The sequence below is a fragment of the Penaeus monodon genome, chromosome 1, assembly GCF_015228065.2.
Source record: "Penaeus monodon isolate SGIC_2016 chromosome 1, NSTDA_Pmon_1, whole genome shotgun sequence".
Taxonomy (NCBI): domain Eukaryota; kingdom Metazoa; phylum Arthropoda; class Malacostraca; order Decapoda; family Penaeidae; genus Penaeus; species Penaeus monodon.
Window position 1 is genome coordinate 11479059 of NC_051386.1, and position 10043 is coordinate 11489101.

Here is a 10043-nt window from a genome sequence, read left to right on the forward strand (position 1 = left end):
CTTGATAATGCTAGGAATGAGGAAAATATGGTATCGGAAGTACGAAATGAAAGGAATATTAACCAAGGGATTAAATCTGACAACTTGAAGGAATTATCTTACCCTTAATCAAGGGGGTACTTTTATCACAACGCTAATCTCTAAACGTTGGACGATGTATCTCTTGTAAGTCTGTTTAGACAACAGACGTTTACTTTGCCGATGACGTCACTAATTTGAGTGAGTGGAACATTACCGGAGAATTTTTGTTTAGCTGATTACTCCTTTTGAATAGACTGTATAGCCAATACCATACTATTGACATTTGTACATAATTAGTGCCAGATTTAATTTCCTTATTATGGCATCAGCGGCAACAGCTATAACAATGCTATACATACGAAACCACAAAAAAGATGTGAATGTGTGCCCATCGTCTATCGTTTTATCAAAAGTGATTTTTCTGTCTAAACATCATGAACTTTATAATAAAATTGCACAAATATGATTACTTATGAATTCATTATTAACAGGGACTTGTTACAGGCTTTTTGACAACAAAACGAATGATGTCACTTCTCTGTAAGACCCCCCCCCAACGAAATGAAATACAGTGTTTTTTGTATTGGTAAAGCTAATTGTATGCGCCCACTCCTTCCTCTCTATGGTCAAAGCCCTATTTCCCTTTCTACTGGGAAATCACTCGGGCTTTATCTAGAGGGGGCACTTTTAAATTTAACGTCAAGTGTGAGCTCTCCTGTATCATTACCTGAGTCAACTCTTGATAAACCCACACTATAAAAATATAATCATAAGAGGGTTACTGATGATCTAATTTCAGTCTTAGAGGTAACTGAGAGAAGGGTAATATTAAACAATTGATAATCTTACATTTCTTGATATATTGAATTATAAATCATTAACTTGTTCAACAAAAAAAAAAATTCATTGACACAGGGGTCCACTTCTCCACTAATGTGTGTATTTATAACTGTCCTTCTCTTATGTCTTCCTTCTTGAACCCTTTTGTCTGTACAGACTTTCCTCAAATTCCTTCATTTTTCCCCGGGTATCAGTTCAAAGGATTCCTAAGGATGGCATCTGCTTTACAATCTGGTGGATCTCTCCAAGGACTTCTCATGAAGCAAACACAACAATAACAGGAAAACGAAAACACAAAAACCTATTCCTAAAAAAAAGAAACAATGGTTCTATTTTAGGAATGATAAAACAATAAAAGGTTTAATATAACTAATTTCTTGTAGGAACATAACTACTTTTGACAAGCAAACAAATTGCATATGTTCATGCCATTATATACGATCTGAGTAGTTTTATATTTATACATTATATTATATTTATGAAACCCTCATTTTAGCATAGATAGTATTATTCTATTATAAACTTCAATAACATTTACTCCTTGAATGGGTTTTAAATCCTCAATAATAACAGAGAAACATCTGAATGATATCCAAGTGCCACGTGTCAGCCACTAGCTGTGAAGAAGATATTCTATTTACCAGGGTTTTTTAAAATTTTGTTCTCAAATGATTACTTTGTTTTTGTTCTGTAATCAGATCTATAGTATTTTATAATTTTATTATTGATATTAGTACAGCTAAAAGGGTTCTTTCTTGCTTCTGGTATTTAAAGAATTTTACTAACCTCTTCGGCATTTACCAGGCACTTGTCTCTGTTCTCTCTCTCTCTTTGGTTATGACTATAATATCAGGGTTTAACACTGTATATTCTTAACATTTTAACATCTACTCAGGTCACATATATTACAAGCATATTGTTTCGTCTTAATCATATATGCATGATACCAGAACTTATATAAATTTTCCCCAGAACAAAATGAATACATATAGGTTTCTTCATTAAAATATCCATTATTGAACATTAATATAATAAGCAACAGTGAAATATAACTGCGTACCCTCTAATTAAAGAGAATGCATTATGGGGGAAACAAAGAAAACTGAACTTTGTAGGGTAGACTCGCATATTTACACTGTTTCCTTATCTTATCATCATCATCATCATCAAGGGGCTAACGCCGACGGGGGCGCATGGCCGCATCCACCCTTCGCTTCCAGCCACGAGGTCCCTCGAGGCGAGTCTCCAGGAAAGGCACACGGCCCATCTCTGTTCCTCGTGACAGGTCTCGCCCGAGCTCCCCAAGCCATGATCTCCTAGACGTCCCACAGGTCTCCTCCACCCGGGGTTGTCTCGCAGAGAGACAACCTGATGGGCAGGGTCGTCCATAGGGAGGCGATCAGTGGCCATATAGCCTGAGTTGGCGATCCCGGATTATGCAAGTAACAGGTCCCATGCCAGTCTCCGGTGTAACCCCCGGGTTGGACACGTGGTCCTCCCAACTGTACCCATGATCCGGCGAAGGGACTTGTTACAAAAAGGGATGAAGGCGAGACTCCAAGGCACTGGATAGCGTCCAGGTTTCGCTTCCATAGAGGCAAAACTGGAAGTATCAAGGCCTTGAAGACACGCAGCTTGGTCCTTCTGCATAGGTTACCCACATCTCCAAACGCTCTTGTTGATCGAGTTCATGGCTCCTGTTGCCAGACCATCCGTCTACTGACTTCCTGGTCTGACAACCCAGAGATATGGACTACGCTACCAAGGTATTAAAACTTTTTTGTGACTTCAACGTCCTCGCCGCAAGCATGGATCGACTTGAACAGTTCCCCTAACAGGCCCCCAAAGTCCTGAAACTTTGGGCTTGGTCCAGGAGACCTCTAGGCCTAGGGGCTTCGCCTCATTGCTAAATGCATCAAGAGCCCCAAGTGACTCCAAGGACTCAGATAGGATGGCAACATCGTCGGCAAAGTCAGGTCCGAGACCTTAATGTTGCCTAGTGTGGCTCCGCACTGCTTTGGCTAGTAGCTCTGCCATTATCCCGTCCCTACAATGTTGAAAGTGTGGGTGCAAGGACACAGCCTTGCCTCATCCCTGAATTAACAGGGAAGAAGTTCGACATACCCCCACCACACTTTTCACCTTTCAGTACCATATAGAGGCTTTTCTATCAGGCCAATAATTTTGTGTCGGAATTTTTCCCTGAGCCTCAGGATCTCCCATACCGATTCCCGATGCACCGAGTCAAACGCCTTCTTGGTGTCGATGTAGGCTGCAAGCAACCCACAACCAGACTCACGACGGTGTTCCACAATTACTTGAAGCGCTAGTATACGGTCTATTGTGGACTTGCCAGGAGTAAATCCAGACTGCTCCGGTCTCTGGTGCCTCAGTAGGGGGTTGCGGATCCGTTTCAGAAGAATGTGAGCGAGAACCTTGCCCGGGATGCTGAGCAGTGTAATGCCACGTTTGTTGCTACAGTCCCATCGATCCCCTTTCCCCCGCCAGAGAGGGATGACCCCGCCCAACAGCAGGTCAGGGGGGAAAGGTACCAGACTGCCAAATGGCAGTCCAGACTGTATGCAGCCCCGAGCCATAGGTTCACCCCCCCGCCTTTTGCAATTCAGCAGGGATATCACAATGCCTGCAGTTTTTTCCCCCTTTTCAGCTTGGAAATCGCCAGCCTAACCTCTGTTAGGGTAGGAGGTTCCTCGCTGATGGGTGGTCCGGCAACAGGCACTGAGACATCGCTTTCATCCAAGCTAACTGTTGAGGGTCCACCTGGTACAACTGTTCAAAATACTCAGCCCAACGTTCACGAACCCCAACATGATCTGAGATGATCCGTCCATCCCTGATCAGACTGCAGTCATCTGTGAGGAGGGCTTAGGGTTCAGTTTTCTCAGGGCTTTGGGAGGCAGGGGGAAGGTCATTTACCAAGAAATGGCCTTCGACTCCTCAGCAAGATTCCTAATAAATGTTCCTTGTCCCTTCTCAGCAGTGTCCCAGCCCTACGCACCATGGAACCCACGCAAGACTTGATTCCCATTTAGCCGAGCCTTGCGACACACTTCAGTGGCCTCTAATGTCTCCAGGGAGATGTATTCTGCCCTTTTCCTTGGGGGTACGCCAATGGACTCCTGAGCTGCTTCGAGTGTTAGGGGCTTGAAGGACTCCCACAGAGCAACTGGATCCGTCAGGTTGCTGGTTTCTGAGAACGGTCAGAGACTGCCGTGGGGAAACCCACGGGCACACTCCTCCTCCCTTAGTCGTCCAAGTGAAACACCTTAGGGTGGCCACTGGAGGGACGGGGAGTTTTTTGAAGTGGACCCGCAGGGTAGCCACAAGCAGCCTATGGTCGGTGCCACAGAACTCAGCACTCCAGTAAACCCTGCAGTTCTGGAGGATCCTCCTCGCGTGCTGAACAAGAATGTGGTCGATCTCCTTGGCCACATTACCCTATCGCTGTACCAAGTCCAGCGAGCGAGTTGGAGCGCTGGTACCAGGAGCCAGAGATCCTCATTTTCTGGGACCTAGCAAAGTCCCGGAGAAAAGGAGCTATTCTCGCTGCTGGGATCACTCCCGAGCCATGGGGGGCCGTAAAACCAGCTCGGTTTACAGCCGGATACCGCTTGAAGTTCGTCCAGAACAATGCGAATGTCTCGCCGGGGCAATCGTCTGCCCACAGATGCGAGTTTGGCGTAGAACGCCTCTTTCACATCGGTTTTATGTACATCGGTAGGAGCGTATACAGCAATAAGAGACAAGAAGCCAAAAGCATGCTTCAGTCTCAATGCCATGATACGCTCATCAACCGGTGTCACCTCGACTACCGCAGGCTGAAGTCGACTGGAGATGGCTATGGCTACACCCTGGAGGTGATGACCATCGCTGCGGCCCGACCAGTAGTAGGTGTAACCACCCACACTGATCGTGCCGCTACCAGGTCTTCTCACCTCTGAGAGGGCAGCCACCTCAACTCCCATTCCCTTCAATTCCTGCGATAGCAGAGGTAACCGCTCATCCTGCCGCAAGGACCGGATGTTCCAAGCGTCTACCCGGAAAGCACGCCTGAGCTTAAGCCTCAGGTGGTCACTCCGGGTGCACGCCACCTCTGCCGCCCCCGCCAACACAGCCCCAGATAAAGGGGGTCGGCAGGCTGTGGGACTGCCTACCCACCTGTGGGGTTCCCGAGGGCTTTCCCCCCCAAGCTTCATGGTGGGTTTTGGGGCCTGCCGGGGCGCAGGCGGGACGAGTAACTCTCGTTCCAATCCTGCACCCCGACATTTGCCCTCCCAGCGGGACCCCAGCCCGCCTTAAATTGCTGGTGGGAGGGAAAACACCCCTCCCCCCAGCATTTCCATTTATGAGAGACGTTGCCAGAGGGTCATTCTGGGGGGAGGAGGACTGGCAAGGCCCACCTCCCCCGAGCCGCCCCATTACCCCAGGGTGGCTAGGGGGCAGGAGTTGGTACAAAGCCAGAGCGTGTCCACACGCCGGTGGGCCATAACTCCGTACCTCGGGGGCCCCTCCTGCTGCTCCGAATCCCCCACAGATTTAGCCGGGGACCGAAAGGTACCCGTTCCCATGGGTGGCCACGAGGAGGCACTGCAGAAGTCTTAATGATGGAGAGGCTGTGACCTGGCAGGGGAGACTTATGCTAAAGTTTGCTCCCTTTTTCGCACTGGGCTACCAGGGTGGAAGCTGCAAGCGAGAAGGCATGCAAGCACTTAACACTATCTAGGCTACCACACCATCGCTTCACATCACCATGCACGTGAAGCACCCACCCATCTTAGTGTAATAATATAAACATATATAGCACCTGATACAAAAATAGTAAAGTAAAGTTTTATCTTTCTAAGAAAATCAAATATCATCTTTCTAAATAATTATTTAAGCACTAATTATCTTACCAGCTAAAAACTAATTAAATGAGGTATACATAAGTAACATATGGGTAAAGACCAAGTAAGTGAGGTATAAAAAGGGTGGTCACAGACGAATTTTTGGGTCATTCTTACTTCGTGTCCTAGTGCTCATTACATAATGATATGAATAATGCTAATAAGTGACGAAATGGGGTAGTTTTCTCTGTCTCGATGCTTCCTTTGTGTTAATATGAGATGTAACGAATACCCAGCAAGACGCCCGCTCGTTTGGCTATTCGGAACCCCCAAAACGGTCATTAGCCTGGGAGACGTCCACGAGGTAGAGACACGGCCGGCAACTGTGATCCGGCATTCTAAGATAAGTTCGGTGTGCAACCTGTGTGGTAACAAATTTCAAAAAGAGGATTTGATATTTTTTCATTGGGTACCAGATGACCAAGCTACAGTTTTTGTCCCTTTTGTATGCAATAATGAAATTTTGTCTGAAGCGTAAAAGGGGGAGGTTATTTTTCTTATATATAACCATGGTAGCAGCTAGGTTCTAAATAGTATTTTGCGGTTTACTAGTTTATTACACGATAAATGCCCCGTTGAGGTATTTACCTATCAGGGGTTCCGCCCCCGACACCCCGCCCCCCGTTGAAGTCACCCATCGGGGACGCTGCCCCCGGACCCCCCGTTAGGGTATTTACCCATTGCACAATTTGTTCACGATTACCCCCCTGAGTCCCAAGGCTTTACCTTTATTTGTCTGGAGGAAAGAGCTGAGTCACAACCAGGGGGGAAGGCTGCGCCCCGTTTGTTGGCCTCTGGATGCCGACAATTAAAAATACTTTAGTCGCGGTAAAACCGGCACACACTCTTTCCCACTGTAGCGTATTGTTTAGTACACTGTAACGCACAAGAAACTCAAAACAGAAATCGGAGTTTCCTATGACTTTGTTTGAGTATGATGTGTCATAATCACGGTCACACGATTACTTTTGCACAGTTTCCTCGTCGTTGACCGTGGCCGTTTTTTCACAGAATTTGTTAAGTAGACCGCCGGGGCCGTATGGCCACACCCCATGGCAAACACGACATGTCAGGAAAAAATAACGCCATGTAGATACATAGAAAAGTTAACATTGTAATGGGAAACTCAAAATTATATGGGTGAAATGTATATAATAAGGACTAACCTACAAAGATTTGAAATCTGAATAGTGTATCATTGATATGTATATGTACAGACAACAAACTAATGTGTCTATACGCATATATGAACACACGCGCTGTTGTTCTTGATGTTTGTGGAGTTAGAAAATAATCGCAATTTCTAGCTTTGATATTTCCGTTACCAGAGGTGATCGCTATATTTTATTTTCATATATATGATCTTATTGTTCTGCTCTTCATGCTATTACTAACCATTTTTGCTTCTCCGATATACACATTTATAAAGATTTTTCCCAGCCGGATTAAGGTCTTTATATTCACACTTGAGTATAGTTACGAGTGACTCGGCTTCCTTGACAAACAAAGGAGGCTCGCTTACCTTACACTTTCGTCTCATTCAATTTCTTTCTCTAGAGAGACTATCGTTAATAAAGGCTCCCGATGGTTGAGCTTGGATTAAAGAATCTCATCAATAATTCACATGTCATTGTCATTTACCCAGAGTCTTTACCGCGAAATTTAATTCACTCATCACTCAATTTTCTTGCTTTCACATCTTGCATAGTTTTCACTCACCCTAGTAATATGGGCCTGAGGTTTCAAAACAAACATTCCAACACCTGTAGGTGTCAGTCTGCCCATGTCATGTAGCATGGACAGTACCTCAGCCCCCTGCTAAATGTGACCTCCCAATGGCGGCTGCCTCCCACAACCCCCGCCCATAAACAAAAGAATCCTCAAGGTATTCACACCAGGTTTGAGCGCCGGGCGACTCGTGTGGGTCGTGCGCTCTACCCTGCAGTGAATAAGTGGAGGATTCTTTGTTTTCCATTGCGGGGGTTGTCGCTAGTGGGGGGGGGGTACTTGGATAGTAAAGAGTGAGAGGGAAAGGTAAGTATAGCCTATCAATTTTTCCCCTCGTCTAGTTTTTCTTTGGGAATTCAAGGGGTACTATAACATTTATATAAAAAGATATTGCAGAAGTTTTGGCCCCCGGTGTTTAATATCAGTGACCATTTCGTTTCAACATGTTTGTTTCCTCTTACAGATATACGTGCATAATGACAATTAGGAAGTAACTGCTAAACACTGAGGACATGCGTCTGTTAAGTTTTGAGAAATGATGACACGAGAAAAGTTGACGTACGGAACAGAAAACGCATGCACGCAGACACACACATATATGTGTGTGTGTGTGTGTATTATATATATTATATATATATATTATATATATATATATATTTTTTACGGTAGGGTTCATGTTTGAGCCGCCGTGGTCACGCTGATATTTAATTGTAGTTTTCATGTTGTGATGCTCTTGGAGTGAGTAGGTGGTAGGGTCCCCAGTTCCTTTCCACGGAGAGTGCCGCTGTTACCCTTTAGATAATCATTCTCTCGATTTATCCGGGCTTGGAACCAGCACTGACTTGGGCTGGCTTGGCCACCCAGTGGCTAAATAGGCAATCGAAGTGAAGTTCCTTGCCCAAGGAACTTCATCGTATCTAGGTTCGATTTACCTAAATTATGAAAATCAGCGCGCGTGCTCACATACACCGCGGCGATGCGTGTTGCATGGATTTACCTACGCACTCGCATGCGACGATAGTGAGTGGACTTGCACTGATTTGAAATATATTATATATACATATATATATGTTATATATGATTTCCTATAATTCTTAATTATATATATATATATTTTAATATATAATATATATATATATATAAGATAATTCTAGTAAAGAATTTCGTTTTAGATCAATCTAAATGTGTCGGAGTCATGAGAGAGGGGCCCGAGAATTTGGGAATCATGTTCTAAAGCAACACCCCAGAAGATTACTTTTACTTTTTTTATTTCTATCACTCTATTATAAAGTAGCACTAAAGAATGTTTACCACTAATATTTAACATAAAAAGAGTCCACGCTACCACTCAAGGTCGGCCCAGTGAACACGGATGTAAGTAAGAATACGGATGTAAGAATAAAAATGATAATGAAACATGAGTGACTTGTCAAACTAAGTTTGGGAGGCAGATTGATAGATACATACATAAAAATATGCACTCATGTATGTATGTGCATATATTTTTGTATATACATACACACATTTATTTTTTCAACACCCATTTATTCCACTGCAGGATATGGGCCTCTCTCAATTCATTATTTGAGAGGATATTTGGCAGTTTCACTCTTGCCTGATCAGATGCCCTTCCTAATCAACCGCGGTTCGGTGTGCTAAACTTGTGTCAGGCGGCGATTTCCCGTACGACACCTGCGTTTTTTACTTTCTCAAGGCGATATGTCATTTTCTCGCCGTGAGATTGAGTTCGAGCGAGCAGTCAGAGCGCAAGCATTTTTACGACTGCCGTGACGAGGAATTGAACTCGGGACCATGAGGATTGGAGTCCAGTGCTCTAACCACTGGACCATCGCGGCAGTCACATACACATACCCTATCGTATATATATATATAATATTATATATATATGTATATATATATATATATATATATATATATATATATTTTATATATATATATATATATTTTTATATATATATATATTTTTGAAGCCCCTCGTACACACACACACACCAGATACATAGTATGTATATATATGTATATAGGGATATATATATTAATATATATATATATATATATATATATATATATATGTGTGTGGGGTGTGTGGTGGTGTGGTGTGTGTGTGTGTGTGTGTGTGTGTGTGTGTGTGTACGAGGGCTTCAAAAAAGTTCGTGGAAAAAGGAAAGTATGAGAAAATGGTTTTCAGTTATGATGTTTATTTTTCAAATAGCTTCGTTAAGGTTAAAAAACTTCGCAAACATTGATACCAGCTTTTAAATCCATCTGATAAAACTGAGGGTCATGTGATCTGAACTATGTCAAGCAGCTCTTTTTACATCTTCAACCCCAGAATATTTGTGCCTTTCAATTATTTTTTTTTTTTTAAGTTTGGAAACAAAGAGAAAATGGATGGGGCTAAATCAGGGCTGTAAGGTGAAAGTCGGACAATTCCCATCGAATTCACGTCTGCCGAGCGCCGTGAGCGGGTGCAGTGTTGAGGTGGAAGAGAACACAGGGATACCCCTTTCCCCGGTATTTTTCTGA